Below are 18,068 nucleotides of genomic sequence, written 5' to 3'. Positions count from 1 at the left end.
AGTATGATGATGAGGAGAGTTGGGGAAATGGGGTTAAGTAATGGATAAAGGGTATTACATGGAGGGGTAGTGTAAAAAATAAACATCTTATAATTTCACAGGGGAAATAGGGACTGAATAAAAAAGCCAAAGGTTTATATGGAGCACAAGCTCTATTAAAGGTGCACTCCGTAACTCTTATAAAAGTGACTTTTTGTCATATTTGCTAAAGCTGTCACTATGTAATGACAGCCTTACATGAAACTAGTAGTTTGTGTGGAAAAAATATGACTCATTGAGTCTCGCCTGCAGCTCCTGCTGCCTTTGGCAGATTGCCAGGATGCACCGCGACAGAGCAAAAATAACCAATCAGAGCAAAGATTGTGTTTGATGGACTGTCTGACAGCTGTTTCTCACAGCCCCCACCCCTTTCCGCCCTGGCCAAAAGACAGCAATGCTCATAGAAAGGTGGTGCCGTCTTTTTTTTTACAGTGGTATATATATATATATATATATATGGTCAGTAGGAGTAGAAGATGGAATTGGTGACTTTTCTGCTTGAAAGGTAATTACTGCTGCTTGATTTACATTATGTTTGATTTATAAGCCTCCATGTGGGCTGCTGTGAGTGGCACTGTGTTGTTAAGCTGCTGCTGCTAGATTGGTTATTTTTGTAATAGTTGGGTGTAATAATCAAAATCGTAATTGAATTTTGATTAATTGAGCAGCCCTAAAACCTTGAAGTCATTTTTCACAACTATAGATACAAAACTCAAAACGGTCACCACTTGTATCACAGGCTGTCCAATGTTCAAAACATTGCATTGTGTATTCATATCTTTGAATAAAGCTTGCATTCACAGAATCATTGTATTTTAACAGCTAATCTTCAGCACGCCGTCCAGCATTTCCCACATGATTGACTATTTACAAAACACACACCGTCTCCTTCACCTTACTCTACTGTGCCCCACCAAAGCACCTCCTCCAGCTCCCCCTACAGGCTCCACCTGTTACTATATTCCTCTGCTCACACCTTTCCCATTCAGTCCATAATCACAGCCAGACCCCCTAAACCCTACAAAAATGACACATTAATTTAAAGAAACTGAATCAAGGTAAAGCTAATTCAAACTAAAGTTAAATTAATTAAGGGAAACATTTATTGATTAAAATAAATTCAATAGGATTTGAATTTAAATTCAATAAAACGTTTTTTTTAATTGATTAAAAATACCTGTTAATTAATTCAAAGAAAGGTAAAGCCAATTTGAATAAAAGTCTTAGATCAGTTAAGAACAAATCTTGATTGAGTAAGAACAATTATTTAAAGTGAATACAACAAACAAAACTTTTTCAAGTTAACCACTCAGTTTTTATTTACCAAACAGTGAATTGCTAAGAACAAACAAAATAAGATAAACAATTTACTACCATTGTATTTTGTTATTTGAACTTTGAAAAATTATTTGAAATTTTGAATTCTTTGGATTTTTCGTACGATTTTGACCCACAACAAATCAACATGTCTGTCTCCTCAGAGGACCATCCGGCCGAGAACTTAGAATTCATGCTCACAGAAATTTTAGGGGATGACAAATCCACAATTGATGCCAAAATCCAAGAATCCCCTCCTCAAGAATTAGGAGACCTTTTGGCCGATTGCGTCACTGCAACCACTTAAAAAAAACTGAGAGATAAGGAGCTGGTAAACAGCTTGGCTTTGTAATATCAGCATTCTCCGCCCAGTTAAAGTACAAACAGAATCGGGTTAAAATCCCCGAGAGCAAACGCGACGCGCAACTCGAAGCCATCGAGGAATGCGAAGCCCGCTACACGAACATTACGGTCCAGTATGAAGAAACACGTGAAGAAAATGGACTGCTCCGTGTGAGTTACCTAGAAAAAGCGGAAGATCAAGTGAATCCATTAATCACTGAGAATAAATAATTGGAAAAATCCAAAGTGCTACTCGGAGATAAGATACGCGTCCTCAAACATAATTTTGAAACCACAACGTGAGAATTAGACGCGCAACTACAAGAGTCAAATGACAGTATGAAACTCCTCCTTGTACAAACAAAATTCGGCAAAATCCATACCTCGCGAAAGAATAACTCCCACTCGCTGCAATTGGAAGGCACAACCGGCCCACCGTAGTTTGATAATGACCGTTCAGACCAGTGGAAAAGACATGACAACAACCGCCGAACACCTCCGCCCAGAAACGAACACTCAAAACCTCGGTACCACATGAATCAGAAACGGTCCTACAGCCAGCCGCCGAACAGGTTAAAATCAGACGATGAATCTAATGAAACAGAAAATTTAAAAACAAAGTTGTCTAACAAAATTGCTAAAGATATGGTGTCTATTATGGAACAAATGTTGGAACAAATGAGAGACGACAAAACCAATGAAAAGCCAAAACAATCAAAACAAAAAGATGACGATGATTCACCTAGTGCCGTCTTGCTGGTGCAAACACATTCGCCAGACCGCCTCCTTTCCGGAGGATATCAGTCCATTGAGGGTGAACCACCAATTCACCAATTCTTGTGCGACCTCTACGAAAGAGGAATCGCCCGAAAGTCTTACGTATCAGCCACTTTTGAAGGTGTGCTTACCAATGAAGCATTATTGGACACTGGAGCAGACATATCCCTCATGTCAGCCCAACTGTTCAACGAGCTGCGCAGCCTAGCCAAGGAGGCCAACCTAAGGTTGACAGTCCATGACTGCCACATCAACATTGAACCTTATGGCGACAATGCCACTCAATCACAAAAACGGCTCTCGTTCAAATCACCATAGGTGAGCTATCTCTCGTGCACCCGTTTTACATCTCAGACCACAACCATATCCTCTTCTCATAGGTATTGATCTGCTCAACCAATTTGAGCCCCTGATCGACTTTCGGATCTGAAAATCTGGGCCCAAGTCAGGCAGCCACTGCCGCTGCAGCATGACTCACCCAACGGAGTTCAGTGCTACCAACTGAACCACCCTCAGGCTCTAAAGGAGACCCCCAGCCAGTCTCCGGCCCAAACGCGTCCAGCGATTGAAACAGTAGACTGCACTTTAATGACCAGAAGTACGTTCCTGTGTTCGTTAACCAACACAGAAGCTGTGCCGTACTGCCCCATCATTAGTGGTGGCCTCGAACTTCAGAACCAACACATCAGCGATGTAATCTTGGCTCCGTGGTCCAACAGGTCTGCTATCAAGCAAGACCCATTCGATCTCATGGTTGGTCTCACCCCCACCATGCAATGGGAAAAACACTCTGACCGACACCCCATCGCACACACTGACTGCAACACCCTTAAGTCAACGGGCACCTGCGTCCTCAAGGTGTTGTGGAATGGTAGAGAATTTTTCCACCGCTTCCTGATCGTACCGAAGCTGCCCCACGCAGCATGTATCGGAAGTGAAATGTTAGTCCGCCTTGGTGTCCAGTTAGACACCGTGTGTCTTATGGTCACTGATGACGCCGGCTCTGCCGCACGGCCAGTCCATCCGGCATCCGGTTGGTTATCATACCGGGACAAAGCCTTGACTGCTCCCAGGTCTTCTTCCAACCGCGGGGCAGCAACGATACAAGTCCTCACCGCACAAGTGAGTGATCGGGCCACAACCAATGCTAAACCAGACCCCCATGCCGAACTGATGAAGCAGATTGATCAGGTGATTCTGGATGCTGACGCAATCCAGACAGAACCCGAAAGGGCCAAACTCAGAGCAATTCTGCTAAAGCACAAAGACACTCTGGTAACCGACTCGTTGGATTGCGGCTTAACCGACATCCACTCGGTCCGCATCCCGACACTGCCAAACGCTCCACCAACGTTTGTGCGACAATACATAATCCCATTAGCCTCATACAAACCAGTTTGAACTATTGTAAACGATCTCCTCTCCTAGACAGAGGCATAATTCGTCCGTGCAATAGCACCTACTCGGCACCAGTCTGGCCTGTTCTGAAACCTAACGGCAAATGGCGTCTCACTGTTGACTACAGGCGCCTGAACCAACAGATTCCTCTGTCACGGTGGCCTATGACACAGTTACAACAAGAACTGCCCAAAGTCAGAAACGCTAAGTACTTCATGTCCATTGATGTGGCCTCCGGGTTCTGGACCATTCCAGTAGACCCGGAAGACCAGCACAAACTTGCGTTCACCTTTGCAAACCGACAAAGGTGTCCCTTTGGTTATGCTAACTCTACAGCAGAGTTTAACATCTTTCTGAACAAAGCATGCCCGGACGCTAGCGACCGCGGCACTCTCATCTATGTTGATGACACACTAATGAGAAACACAACTTTTGCAGACCACATGAGTGAAATCGAACATGTACTGACCCAACTCACCTGCGCCAGTCCCAAAATTTCACTGTCCAAGTGTCAATGGTGCCGCACAAAAGTGAATTATGTCGGTCTCCTGGTCGGTAGTTAGGGTGTGGAACCACAGGCACAATGCATCCAAGGTCTCCAGAACCTCAAGGTTCCCCAGGATGTCTCAGGCTTAAGAAGCTTCCTTGGTATTTGCAACTACTCCAGGCAATTCATTGACAATTACGCTGATCTAGCCAAACCTCTTTACACACTCCTGAAAAAGGATTTTCCTTTCACTTGGGGTGAACCCCAACAACAAGCTATGCAGGCTTTAATCGATATGCTAACAAAGGCTCCATGTCTCACTTACCCTGATCACAACAGGGAATTCCATCTGGAAGTGGGCTTTTCAGCACACTGCCAGATGGAATTCCCTTTGTTAGCTACAGTATGGGCTGTGAAACATTTCTCCAACTATGTTGGAGGTCAAAAGGCCATCGTTGAAACACAACACCAACCAGTGGTGTTCCTCAACAGCCTAAGAGATGGCGCGGTTACAAACGCTTGCGTCGCATCTTGGATGATGACCCTGCAAAGCTTTGACCTTGAAGTCCGTTATAGACAAAACCACAAGACGCCGTTGGGGATGGATTTGGCCGCATGCCAACTCTGCCCCAGCGACGCCTTAGCTCTGGCCGCGTCAGCTGGCTCTCAGGCCCATAGCACACACCTGCCTCCAATCCCAGCCGATCCTCTGTCTGACGTCCCCTCGAATCATCATATCTTTTATCCGAGCATATGTACAGACATGGCGACAGCTTTTGTTGATGGATGCTCTTTCCACCAAAACTTCCAGGTACTCGGCTTAGACCGAGACCTGAATGAAAGGACCAGGGGTACCCTGGTCCTTTGACCCAACCCAGCTCCTTGAGCCCCACCCGGTGACAGTGAATGCTATTATGCGCTCTCGTGCTGCTGCCGAGACTGACACCCCAACGTCCTCACAGGTCACTGCATCGGTAAAACCCGCTTTCACCGACAATGACCTAATAACGTTACAGGGCCAAGACCCTGCAATCTCCTTCATAATTCGCCTCATGGGAGACACTACACCTGATAAACCCTCCTCCTCTGACTTTGCCTCCACACCCAACCTCGGTCATCCGTTCACTGTCCGTCGCTCGTTAGGGATAGTCAAGGCCATTTTGGTCCATGTTTCTGCAGAATCACAAACGCATGCATTTGTCGTCCCACAGAACCAAAGGGGGGTGATACAGGCACATGCCCATGACGCACCCTGCGCTGGACACAGAGGAGTCAAGGCCACAATGACAGCTCTGCAACAGATTGCATACTGGCCACACAAGAAAAAAGACGTAACAGACTACATAAAAGGATGTCTAGTCTGTTGTCAGTTCCAACCATCAAACCCAATACACCGAGCGCCTTTACAAAAGAGAGGTATAACTTTCCCTTGGTCCGACCTCCAAATCGATTGGGTCGGACCCTTAACTAAGTCCAGTAGAGGAAACAAATATTTCCTCACACTGACATGCGCATTCACAAAATGGGTTGAGTGTCCACCGGCACCAAGAGATACTGCAATGATGACAGCATTTCTGCTAGTCAACCACATCTTTTCGAGGTTCGGCTTACCGACTCGCATCAGCTCCGACAGAGGAACTAATTTCACCGCTGACACGATGAAACAACTCTGGCAAATCCTTGGGGTCAAAGCCAACTTTCACATTAGCCACCATCCCCAGTCCTCTGGACAAGTGGAATGGTCCAATCGCACGGTGGTAGAAATCTTAAAAAAAATACGTCTCGGCCAACCAAAAAGACTGGGATGTCAAACTTCCCTTAGTCTTAATGGCAATCAGGGCAATGCCCAGTAAATCAACCGGCATCCCACCTTTTGAAATGATGACGGGCAGACAAATGACTCTACCCACACACCTTCTGTACCAACCAGGACAAGCCAACATCTCTACCGCTTACATCACTCACCAATACATGACCGATCTTGAGAACCACCTCCGAGCTACGTTCGCATTTGCTTAAAAACACCTCAAAGAGAGCGCGAAGGGCCGTAAAACCTACTACGACCAAAAAGCCTCACAAGAGGAACTACAGGTGGTATTATAGCTTGCTCCGCCCGCCGGCAAAAACGATCATCATGCAACCAAACTGGTGAAGAAATTTCTTCCCAAATGGAAAGGACCCTACCTGGTTACCGATAAACTGTCTCCAGTGGTGTACCAAATAAAGATTCCGAGCACAAAAACCAAAACCAAAGCTCAAATGGGTCCACCGAAACCAAATTAAGCTCTACAGAACACCAAAGCCAACAGACAAACCGTCAACCGCGAGCTGAATAAACCCTACAAGCCGAGAGATAGCATTCCTAATTAACCTACCAGTCGTCACGTTCAAGAACATCTACCACCTCAAGGATGACATAAACTAAGAACTAGGAACTAGAATCCTCTACACTATCTTGTCCCACTGAGGACACACCTGAGGGTCAGGACTTAACCGTGTTGGTTGATCCATAAACTCCCAACCAGCCGTCCCATTGATCAGGCCCCTAAACATTAGCATATCTAACACCCTGCTACTGAGACCACCAACTCGTCTCATTATATAGGCACAGGCCTAAATTAGCTTGAGCAAAAGAAAGCTTTTCTTCCTTTTCTCTTATTCAGTTTAAGCTCCCTTAGGGACTTATTTTTGTGTGTTTAGATGTGATTCTTTTATATCCTGCATGCCTTGTCTTTGTCTTATTGATGTGCACCAGGATTAACCGACTAATACCACGCCTCTAGCTTTGTGTTTATGTGTACACTTTCACGTTACCCCACTCTCCTGATCCCAAATTACATGTTTGCACCGAGCATTGTTGAGAGACACATAGTAACATATAGTACACACACCTAGTCTGCCTCCCTGGTCCACGGGTGCCCACTGCCAAGCGCCGCCCCAGAATTGACTCCATGGTTTCCCAACTCCTACCTCCATGGTCCACGGGCATTAACACCAAGCAATGCTCCAACGCCAGCCACCAAGGGCTCCAGTCTTCAACCTCCAGGGGCTCCAGTCCTTAACTTCCCGGGGCTCCAGTCTTCAACCTTCGGGGCTCCAGCCTCAACCACCAGGGGCTCCAGGCTTCAACCTCCGGGGCTCCAACCTCAACCATCAAGGTGTCTAGCTTCAACCTCCAGGCAATACCTCCCATCTCAACATCAAGGTGAGAGTGGTTCCCACAATTGACAGAGAAAGCACCTTTGCCATCCCTGAGGACATCGGACTTTTGTCACTCCTGAACCTTTGTCTGGAGCGTGAGGACCTCTACACACCTTTACCTGTTTCCAGTTTTCTTCAACTTGAAGGTTTGTTCCCTCTTTTGTTTCCTCAAAAGAACTATTTGATAAGAGCTTCATAACATTGAAACCTTATCAACAGGGGGATTATGTAGGGAACCAAACCACATCAAGCCTAAAGACCCTCTTTCTAACAGGAATTAACCAAGGAGCCTGTTTCTTTATCACGAACTGTTTACAACATAACTGCCCCAGCAACTTTGAGGTGCATAGCTAACCCCACTATGCGGCCTTTTGAACCCAATAACGCAGTCGAAAAAGACTGGCCCAACATTTTGAAATGTTCAGTACGAACCCTCTTTACGACTCCACACAGGGGAAGAACATCCGTCTTCTCCCTGCCCTTTACAAACAGATATCTTTGGGATGCTGCAAGATCACAGAATTGTTCCACTGACCCCTGACCCCCTGTGGTGAGCTGTCACACAAGGACACTGCCCAGGCCTTCTCTGAGATGTGTCCCCAGTGAAGAAGGGAGAACAAAGAAATTGTATTATGTTTGAAAAGTCACAAATGAAAACATTATTGGAATGGTCTGTCCTATTCCACTCTTTTCAGATAATTTTATACCCACAGAATGCTATTTACATGTTTCATCATTTAAAAAGTGCTAAAAATACCAGAAAACATCACAAATGTTAGTTTAAGGTATCTACTGCAACCATATAGTAAAGAAGAGGCATAATATGATTTTTGACATTTATGTTTACAAGTAATTACAAGTAAAATTCATTAACCGGTTCGTAAAGTAATGGCTATTTTCTAGTCGTGTTTGGTATTAAACTTTTTCGTAATACATGATATTTCAAGATATGATGTCGAAAAGATCATTTGAATATGCTGAACTCATTATTATGGTTTATGTGTAAATCTAGGAATAATCCCTCCTGTTTGTCATTGTCTCACATATAGACACACCCCACACACAACCACTAACAGCCAGCTGAGAAACAGAACTCAACGGTGGCACGTCCTACTGCATTTCTTCAAACAGCACCTCCAGGTCCAACCCTGACATCATCTTCAAGGTACCAGCGCGAACTTTCATCAGCAAACTTCATCCACAATAGATCACATATATACTTCCATAACTACACACTTACACACACTCACAACATGTTCCACACACAGTTCATCTCATTCATGTCTGTTCGTCTCCCCTGTCTGTCTTCCCCTTTGTTTTATGAGCTCTCTTTATGATTTTATTCTTTGATTTGATGATCTTATTATTCGAATATGTATCCTGCATTTTTATTCAATATTTAGTAGACTAGCATTCTCCTAGAATAGTGATTTCACTTTATTACATATAATCCTCACTTTTATTAGCCTAGAAATGCATTTTATCATGATTTAATTATCCCATTTCAATTGATATTTTGACTGTGTTAATTGTTGAATTTTGAATAAAAGATTAAACATAATCTTTGATTCCTCTGATTCATTAAAGCTGTGATTATGGTGTAGATGTTGATGTTCTAATTCACTTTTCCCTGGTTTCACATTGATGAGTTTAGTCTAAAAACTTAGACATATTTCTCCTGTTAAAAGGAGTGGCACCCCACAAAATTTGAAGTAATATTAATAATTATAGTTATTTATATAACCCATTAATAATAACTCATCCTCCTACAACTGCCACAACTTCCCCACACACACCCAAGGACACACCCTGGACTTAGTCTTAGTCTGCTCCACCGGTCTCACCATCCAGCAACTTTTCAGTACTGATTTTTGCATCTGGCTATCACCCCCCCCCCCCCCCCCCCCCCCGCTCTCTGACGACCCCAGGGACCTTGTTAATCATTACAATAATTGCCTCTCCTCCTGCCTCGACCAACTTGCCCCCTCAAAACCAAATCAGTCTCACACACACCGCACCTGGTACACCCCCAACCTCAGAAAACTAAAAACCCACAACCGTCAACTTGAACGTCTCCACAAAAAAAACGGTTTAACAGTCCATCTCCTAGCCTACTCCGATCACCTTCAACTATATAAAACTTCCCTCAACACCGCCCGCTCTAACTACTATTCCAACTTTATCCACAACAACTGCAATAACCAAAAGGCTCTCCACCGTCAACAAACTCCTCAAACCCTGTGACATTTCCCACTCATTTAACACAGACAAATGCAATTCCTACCTATCATTCTTCTAATCGAAAATTAACACCCTCTACAGTTCCTTAAATCTCTTCACCATGAAAACCTCCATCTGCACACTAGACCCTGTCCCATCCCCCTTTGTTAAGCACTGTTTCCCCACCATCTCCCATCTCATCTCAAAAATTGTCAACTCCTCCCTCACCTTTCCCTCCATCCCTTCATCACTCAACTGGCTGCCGTAACCCCCGTCATCAAAAAACCAGGTCTCAACCCCGACATCATGAGCAACTTCCAACCCATCTCCAACCTCCCCTTCCTGTCAAAAGCTCTGGAATGTGTTGTTGCTTCACAAATCACATCTTTTCTCAACAATCATCACCTTTTCAAACAATTTCAATCTGGATTCCTTCGACCACCACATCAAACAAATCATGAAAACCGCTTTTTTTCACCTCAAAAACATCTCTCGTCTCTGCCCTTCACTTTCCTTCCCTACTGCTGAAACTCTAATTCACGCCTTTATCACATCCCGCATTGACTACTGCAATAGCATTCTCTTTGGTACAACCTCCACACTCCTAAATAAACTCCAATACAACCAAACGCAGCTGCCCGCCTCCTCACCCACACCCGCTCCCGTGATCACATCACCCCTGCCCTTCAAAACCTCCACTGGCTCCCCGTTCCTCAGCGCATAAAGCCCTTAATCAGGCCCCCCCCTACCTCACAGATCTGCTCCACCCCTACACTCCCTCCCGCAGCCTCCGCTCCTCAGATGCAAACCTCCTCACTGTCCCCAGGACCAAGCACAGAACCTGGGGGGGACAGAGCTTTCTTTGTAGCTGGCCCCACCCTATGGAATTCCCTACCAAGCCACATCCGCAACTGCACCAACCTCCCATCCTTCAAATCACTACTCAAAACTCACCTGTTTCACTCGGCTTTTAATGTTTAAACCACCCACCCACTCACTCACTGCTTTTCTCTACGTCATATTTTCATATTTTCTTCTATCAATGCTGTTGTTGTTTTTATGCTGTAAGGGGTCTTTCGGTGTCTCGAAAAGCACTTTTAAATAAAATGCATTATTATTATTATTATTATTGGTTCAAACAAATAATTTATCATGAAATAACATAGGGACTTTTATTTAGATCACGACACACAACACACACATAGTTTCACTGTTTAGTCGTTCGTACAACCATTAAATATTGTAGTACAAAATATGTCAGGGGTCATCCTGTGCTACACGTAATGTCACTGTAAAAGGATCACAGTTTTTGTGAATCGCTTTGACACTAGTTTCAGAACCCTTATGTCATTTTTTACAACTCTAGATACAAAACTCACCACCAATGATCAAAATGCACTTTTTTAAAACTCTAACACATTTTCCAATTTCTTGGATACAATTGACATAAACCAAATTGGCACCTGCCTGCTCCATGTTGTATCACTACAGATGTTGTTGTGGATGCGACTTATTTATACCCATACCACAAGGTCAAATCAATCATCAGTAATGATTTGTTGTCATCCTGAAACTTTCATGATCTAAACATATTCATCCTCAGTTTCCATAAGACTATGCTTTAAAAGTAATGCAACAGTTACTTGTCATTTTGAGCAGTTGTATCAATTGATAGTTAGATTATTGTCATGAAATAGACAGTCATCTCAAATGTAATGTGTGAATTGCATTTTGAAGTGGTTATACTTTAATGTTAAGTTGTGTCAATTTGAACAGGTGATTATAATTCAATGGACAAATGATCTTTGGTTTGTGTCAATTGTATCCAAGAAATTGGAAAATGTGTTAGAGTTTTAAAAAAGTGCATTTTGAAAATAAAATTTGTTGTGAAAATTGGTTGAGTTTTGTATCTAGAGTTGTGAAAAATAACATCAAGGTTCTGTAACTAGTGTCAAAGCGATTGACAAAAATGGTAAAACTGGCTGACATATCTTGCATTTTAAACCTTATTGTACAAACTTCAATTTATTACAGGTATTTTATTTTTCATTTAAACAGTCAGCAGTCTTATTAAAAAAAATATATATATAAACAAAAACAAATGTTCAACAGATAAATGACTTTTGCTGTCACTCGCTCCCATGCGAGTTAGTAAACCTGTGAGTGCTTTCACTTTCCCCACATTATCTGAAGCTGTTTTTTGAACGCTCAGTTCACCGCGATGTTCAGTGGCTGTTACACTTCATTCACTCCGCTGTAGTTCTGCCTCCCGACACCTGCTTTCACTGGTGCGACTGACTAAAAAATCCACACATAAAGCGCAACGCCACATTGGCTGCACCTTCAACTTTAAAGGAACAAAATGGTGTCTTATGAGCTGCAAAATACAGTACTTTACAAATGTTTGAGGAATTAAATGTGTGCTTTTATTCCTTTTTAGTTATTATCAGTGGGAGGAGTGCTCTCACAGCTATGTGATACACATGGATCAAAGTTTCCTTTCAGCAACATGTATACATGTTATCTTGTATGACTAACTATGCAAATAATTTGCTAAATTGCTTTGGCCCACACCTCATAAATCTAGCCACAAGGAGCCTTAGTTCAAATCTGCTCCACAGGAAGGGACAGTCATAAAATCATGTCCCTTAGGGGGAAAAAGCAGGTCATCAAACAAACATTAACAAATAAGGCTAAAACAGGTTGAGAAGCATATAAAAATGTCAAGAATCGCTCTTAATTACTCCATATATCCATTTTCTGACCCACTTGCTCCATTTTTTCAGGGTTGCAGGGTCATTGTGTTTGGAGTGTTGCAATATACAGTACATAAACTATTTTTACTTTCATAAAATTCTTACAAAAAGACCACACAAAAGAACCCATACACTTGTTTGTGATTTGATATAAACTTTAAAAGAAATGTCTTTCCATCATGTAAAATTTGTAACATTAAAACATGACCATCTGTTGGAACTGTACAAAGTAAAGTCCCTCACAGCTTTATACTGCTGATGATACAAACATACATAACTGACTAATGCAGGTGGGGCAGGCCCTATAAATATCAGGGTTTTCCCAGAAAGTCTTCACTTTGAGTGCCGGTGGAGACTTGTGTTTTATGATCTACTTTTCAGAGAATAAACACATTTGTAAGTTCACTCTTGTTGTTTTGTTCTGATTTCAGTGTTTACCTACGGTCGAGTGTCTTCGTTTTGGCCCTTTAAAAGCAGTTTCACTAAGGTCTATCTCTCACTCTCCAGCGGGTACAGGGTTTCGGAAAATTCCTGTTCATTGTGGGACCAGATACATTTTTTCCACTACACAGAACAACAGGTTAACTTCCACAGGTGTGTTGAGCAGAGGGGTATTCCATAAAGGAGGGTTGACAAACTCTGAGTCTATCCATAAACTCTAGGTCAACATAGCCCGCGATGGGAAACTCTGGGTATCGGATTCCATTACAGCTGGTATGAAGTGGGTTAATCAACCCTGAGTATGTAAACCTTGGGTTACTTACGTGCACGCGCGTGATAAAAAGCCATCATCAATGGATCGAAGATGACTCAAACTGCCATGGGAACCACCCGGAAAATAGTGATTTATTCACCGTAATGGGTGAAATAAGTCAGTGTTTGAGGAATATGAGCCTGTTCTAAAGGTGTGTTCAGTCTTCAGTGATTATAGTGGCTTAAAAATCACCTGTAATTAGTCACACTTTTTGGTCGCTTCATCACTTTATTGCTTTAGTGAGTGGTAATAATATGAATAAAATGTGTCTGAGGAGACGTGTCAGCAGCATAGGATGTCTGCATAGAGAGCCCTCCTGTTACACTGGATATAAAGACAGTAAATGCCGCTTGACATTGCATCATTTACGTATATTGATTTTTAATGTAATATTGTCGCCAGAGTCATCTATACGTCCTAAAAAATGTCATAAAGAAACACTGAAGCGGGACGTGAACCCGCGACCTATCACTTCTAAACGCAGCGTCATAATTCACTGCGCCATCATATCTTCAAAGACGCGCAATCTACATATTGAACTGTATAACAATATAAAACAACACTCGAGCCTTAAAAGGGGATTCATTTAAATGATCATCTCCTCCTTTACATTCTCCACAGGTTTGTATTCAGTGAACTTTACTACAGACGTCAGTAGATGTTTTAATGCAGATCAACCTCTCAGTGTGTTTCACTTAATGATCTGTATCCACAATGTTATAAAGAAAACTACCGTTTGCACAAAAAAAAAAAAAAAAACGTAAAGCAACACATTAGTAATGATGTGAACACGTCTGTGGTGTGTGATGTTACTAATGTGTTTCAGAGAAGAGTGTAAAGGTTAAGAAACGGTGTTCAGGTGGGCGGAGCCAGGTAGAAACCCAGGGTTTCTTTGATAAAACCTGCCAGCGACCAGGTTTAGTTCACGGACAATGTTGCCATGGTAACATACTCAAAGAAGAACATACCTCGCGTTTAGGAATGGGATACTCAGAGTTTCACTCATTTGAGCCCAAATATACTCAGAGTTTTAACATAACCCGCTTTATGGAATCCCCCTCAGGTGCATTAAAACATCGGTTCAAAATATGAGCTTAAAAATAAAACAATTATTGTGACTAATCAAAAAAATAATCAATAGATTAGACAACTACAAAAGTAGTAGCTAGGGCTGGGGTAAACGATTATTTTTAAAACGATTATTCGGTCGATTATTTTATCGAATAGTCGACTATTCTAACGACTAATTAGACGTTTAATCTAATGATTATTTTTATGTTGCACGATTAATAAAAACCATAAAATCTCAAATAAATATAAAAAAAAGGTTTTCCGCTTAACACAAAATAAAAGCAGTGTTATACAAAATGGAAGGCCTGTCAGTGTTATGCGTTAGTTGACATTCGTTGGCGAACTAACTTACGTGTAGTTCATGATACTAAGCTGGCAATCGTCAGTCTAATATTGTGTTTCACTCGAAAACGACCACAGCATGATTGAGCAAACGCAAATCATGAATTGGCAAACGTAACTGAACAGATTTGTCTAATGTTACTACAATCTGCTTGCTACTGTAGCTAGCAGCTCTACACTTTGGTGGCTGGGGCTGTGCGGTCCTGCTGGGCAGTGGCCAGTTCCTGGGCTGAGGTGGGGGGGTGCCCGCCACAGGGGCTTGGCCCGGGGGCTCACCCTTGGGGGTTGCCTGTCCCGCAGGGGTGCTCTTGGGGTCTGGCGGGGGTCTTCCGAAGCAAGTGGTGTGGGCAGCGCCCTAGCATGCCTGCGGGTGCGGCGCTGGGTGGCCCCTGCTTGGGCGGCGCCCTGCGAGGCTGGGGGGAGTGGTGGGTGGAGGCCGAATAAGGCACGGGGCCTTGGGGTTGGGGGTTGGGGTCAGTGGTGGGATGCGCTGGGTGCTCGGCTCCTTGGGGCTTTCTCGGATGTGTATGTGGGGGTCGGTGGCTGCTTCTCGGCCTTGGATCCCGGGGGTATCTGGGGGGGTGCTCGGCCGTGGGGGGGTGGCCTGGGGCTGATTGGCCCCCACTCTTTCTGCTGGCCTGGCTGCATCTGCGGGCCCGGGGTGGCACCTGGGTTTGCAATAGCGGTTTTTGCACATACCCTGGTCTACAATGTACTGGCACACCTTGGGATGTGAGATAAAACTCGTACAGTGCAGTACTTTAGACACGTTGATCATACCTGCTTTAGGTATTACCACTCACTCCTTCCCTCTGTCCACAGCCACCAAAAAAAAAAAAAAAATGTAAATTATACAAATATTGAATAGTATGTACAATAATAATAAATGTAATAATAATAATAATAATAATAATAATAATAATAATAATAATAATAATAAATGAAAGAGTGTGAATATTACAATCTAATCATTATCCCCCCCCAACACAGTAAATCGCGAACAGCTGTCAGAGGTAAAAAGCAGCTCACGAGCCCGAAAGTGTGTGCACCCCCTGCACACACACACACACACAATATATATATATATATATTGTAGTTTAGGAGAAAACCATGTTCTGTGCAAAAATAAACTGACACATACATCCTGTCTCACCAGTGAAATTTAACCTAAATAAGGCTGTTGTGTTATTCTCTTGAAATAGCCTGACACAGCTGTACCGTGTCGGTCCACATTTTCCACCCCAGATACTTACTTCAACCACCTTCGTCGCCTTTTTCCTCGGGATGCCTCGATAATCCGTTCCTCCAATCCGCCACAAACGCGATGGAAAGAAACGCAATGGAAAGAGCCCAGTGTGGAGTGAAAGGCAGAGACATAAGAGCTGAATGGCTTCTCCGCTCACCAACCTTCATATAGTCCCATAATATGGGTCAATATAGAAGTATCTCCAAATCCTGCTCAGATCCGTTCCGTGAGCTGCTACGGTCTGGGATTGTAGACATGGCTGTAATAGTCACAGATATATAATATTACACCGTCGTAACTGTGGGAGCCGCTCGTGTATCAGCGTCTTTCGGCTGATACGTTGTAAATATTTTAAACTGTGGGTGAATAGACTGTTGTTCTATACTCGATCCCTTTCTGACATCTACTGTTCACTAAGAGCTAATGCCCATTCCTGCTCTTTTATACGGATTCTTTTCATTCAGTTTGACATAAGGGTCCCCCTTATGGAACAAAAGTATGTCAATATATTGAATGATATAATGCCTCATACGAAGTGTCTGTATAGTTCCGGACCCGGAACTATAGTCAGATTCGTCTAAGGTACGGGTCCGGACCTATAGCAACAGCCTACTCTATTATTAAAAATATATTTCCATATATGTATATCTGGTATTGCATATATTTTTCAATATACAGCAATATACGCTTTGCTATATATTGAAACATATAAAACATATATTGCAATGAAAGCAAAAGCTGCCCTTTATTTATTTTTTTACTACATGTAATTGTTTTATTGAAACACTGAATTGCTTTCTATTGACACACATTTACATAAAGCAGATAACATAAATAACAAATATTTTATATGTATAAAACATGGAATGGAACAATGGAAAGAAGTTTAAAAAAAAACATTTAAAATATATTATGTTTGTGTTTTCTTTTCTTTTTTTATTTCCACTTTTAATTATCGATCTATAATTTAATTTTTTGATCATATTTTATTTATGTAACTATTTTTGCATTCATTTATTTAATGATGCATTTATATATTAACTTTTGTATTTTTCCCTAATTATATTTATTTATTTGTGTTTAATTTTAAATGTTACTTTTTAAAAATAAATTACATTTATTTATTTATTCATTTAATTTAAATTTTGGCAGGTTTGGTCCTCCACACTCAAGACCTTGAGACATATCCTAAGCTAGCAAACGAAATACAATGAATGGTCATTGGTCAGAAAAAAATTAAGAATTTTTTTTACCAATGATACTAGCTAATGACAACGCAGACTCTTGGGAAAAGGAGGGAACAAGACGATTAATTTACGTTGCTAATTAAAATAATTTAGACTTATTTTTCCCTTGTGTCTTGGTCTAATGGACCAGACAAGGATGTGCTTAGTATCACACCAACAAAATGGATAATTGACTTTGACCCAACTGATATGTCAAAGACATATCTTGTGGAATGTTTCATGGCTAACACTGAGAAGCTTGTCAATGGATCGGAAGTTGAGCAAGCAGTGGTGATACAATTTGCAAATCTAGCTGTAATTTTAATTGTGACCCCATTTTAAATTAGATAACTTTTAGGCCAGCATGCTAAGAATGTGATATTAATTATGTTAGTAATTAGCAATAATTTAGGCCCTAAAATATACTCATTTCAAATGTTGACATTGTTAGAAAGCTGAGAATTCTGCTTAATGTTCATTATTAAGGCAATAGTGGGTGTTGGTATGGAGTGCATCATACTATGTAGTGTTTTTAATATTCTCCCCCTCTCAAAAGTGAGGTTGACAAAATATTAGGGACACCTTTAGTTACAATGCACTCTGAACCGTCACCCACGTCCACCTCACAAATAAACAGAAAAAACATCAGCTTACTGGCAGCAACAAAATTGGAAAAGAAACAACAATAACCAAATTAATTTAGTTAAATTCATGACAAAGCTGTTGTATTTGGCCAACATATTGTGCAGGTGTACATAATAAAGTGTGTGTACCATTAATACATTTATTTTGCATAATGTCCATCCAGCTCTACATTAACATTGCTACTTATGACAAAAATAGATAATTGGGCACATTAGTACTTTCAAATTATATGTAATGGTGCTCATTA

General features: G+C 42.0%; 1 protein-coding gene across 3 annotated transcripts in view; it reads right to left on the bottom strand.

Moving 5' to 3' along the window:
* The window catches only part of klhdc8a (kelch domain containing 8A), a 68,263-nt gene extending 51,985 nt beyond the window's left edge, over positions 1-16,278 (bottom strand). For 2 of the 3 annotated variants that reach the window (XM_028448198.1, XM_028448200.1), the window contains exon 1: positions 15,958-16,278. The gene's annotated coding sequence lies outside the window, so the exon portion shown is untranslated. The remainder of the gene's footprint in view (positions 1-15,957) is intronic. The other variant, XM_028448199.1, reaches the window with a different exon arrangement.
* Positions 16,279-18,068: the final 1,790 nt, after the last annotated feature.

This window comes from Gouania willdenowi, chromosome 5, assembly GCF_900634775.1.
Source record: "Gouania willdenowi chromosome 5, fGouWil2.1, whole genome shotgun sequence".
Taxonomy (NCBI): domain Eukaryota; kingdom Metazoa; phylum Chordata; class Actinopteri; order Blenniiformes; family Gobiesocidae; genus Gouania; species Gouania willdenowi.
This window is presented reverse-complemented; position numbering and strand designations above follow the sequence as displayed.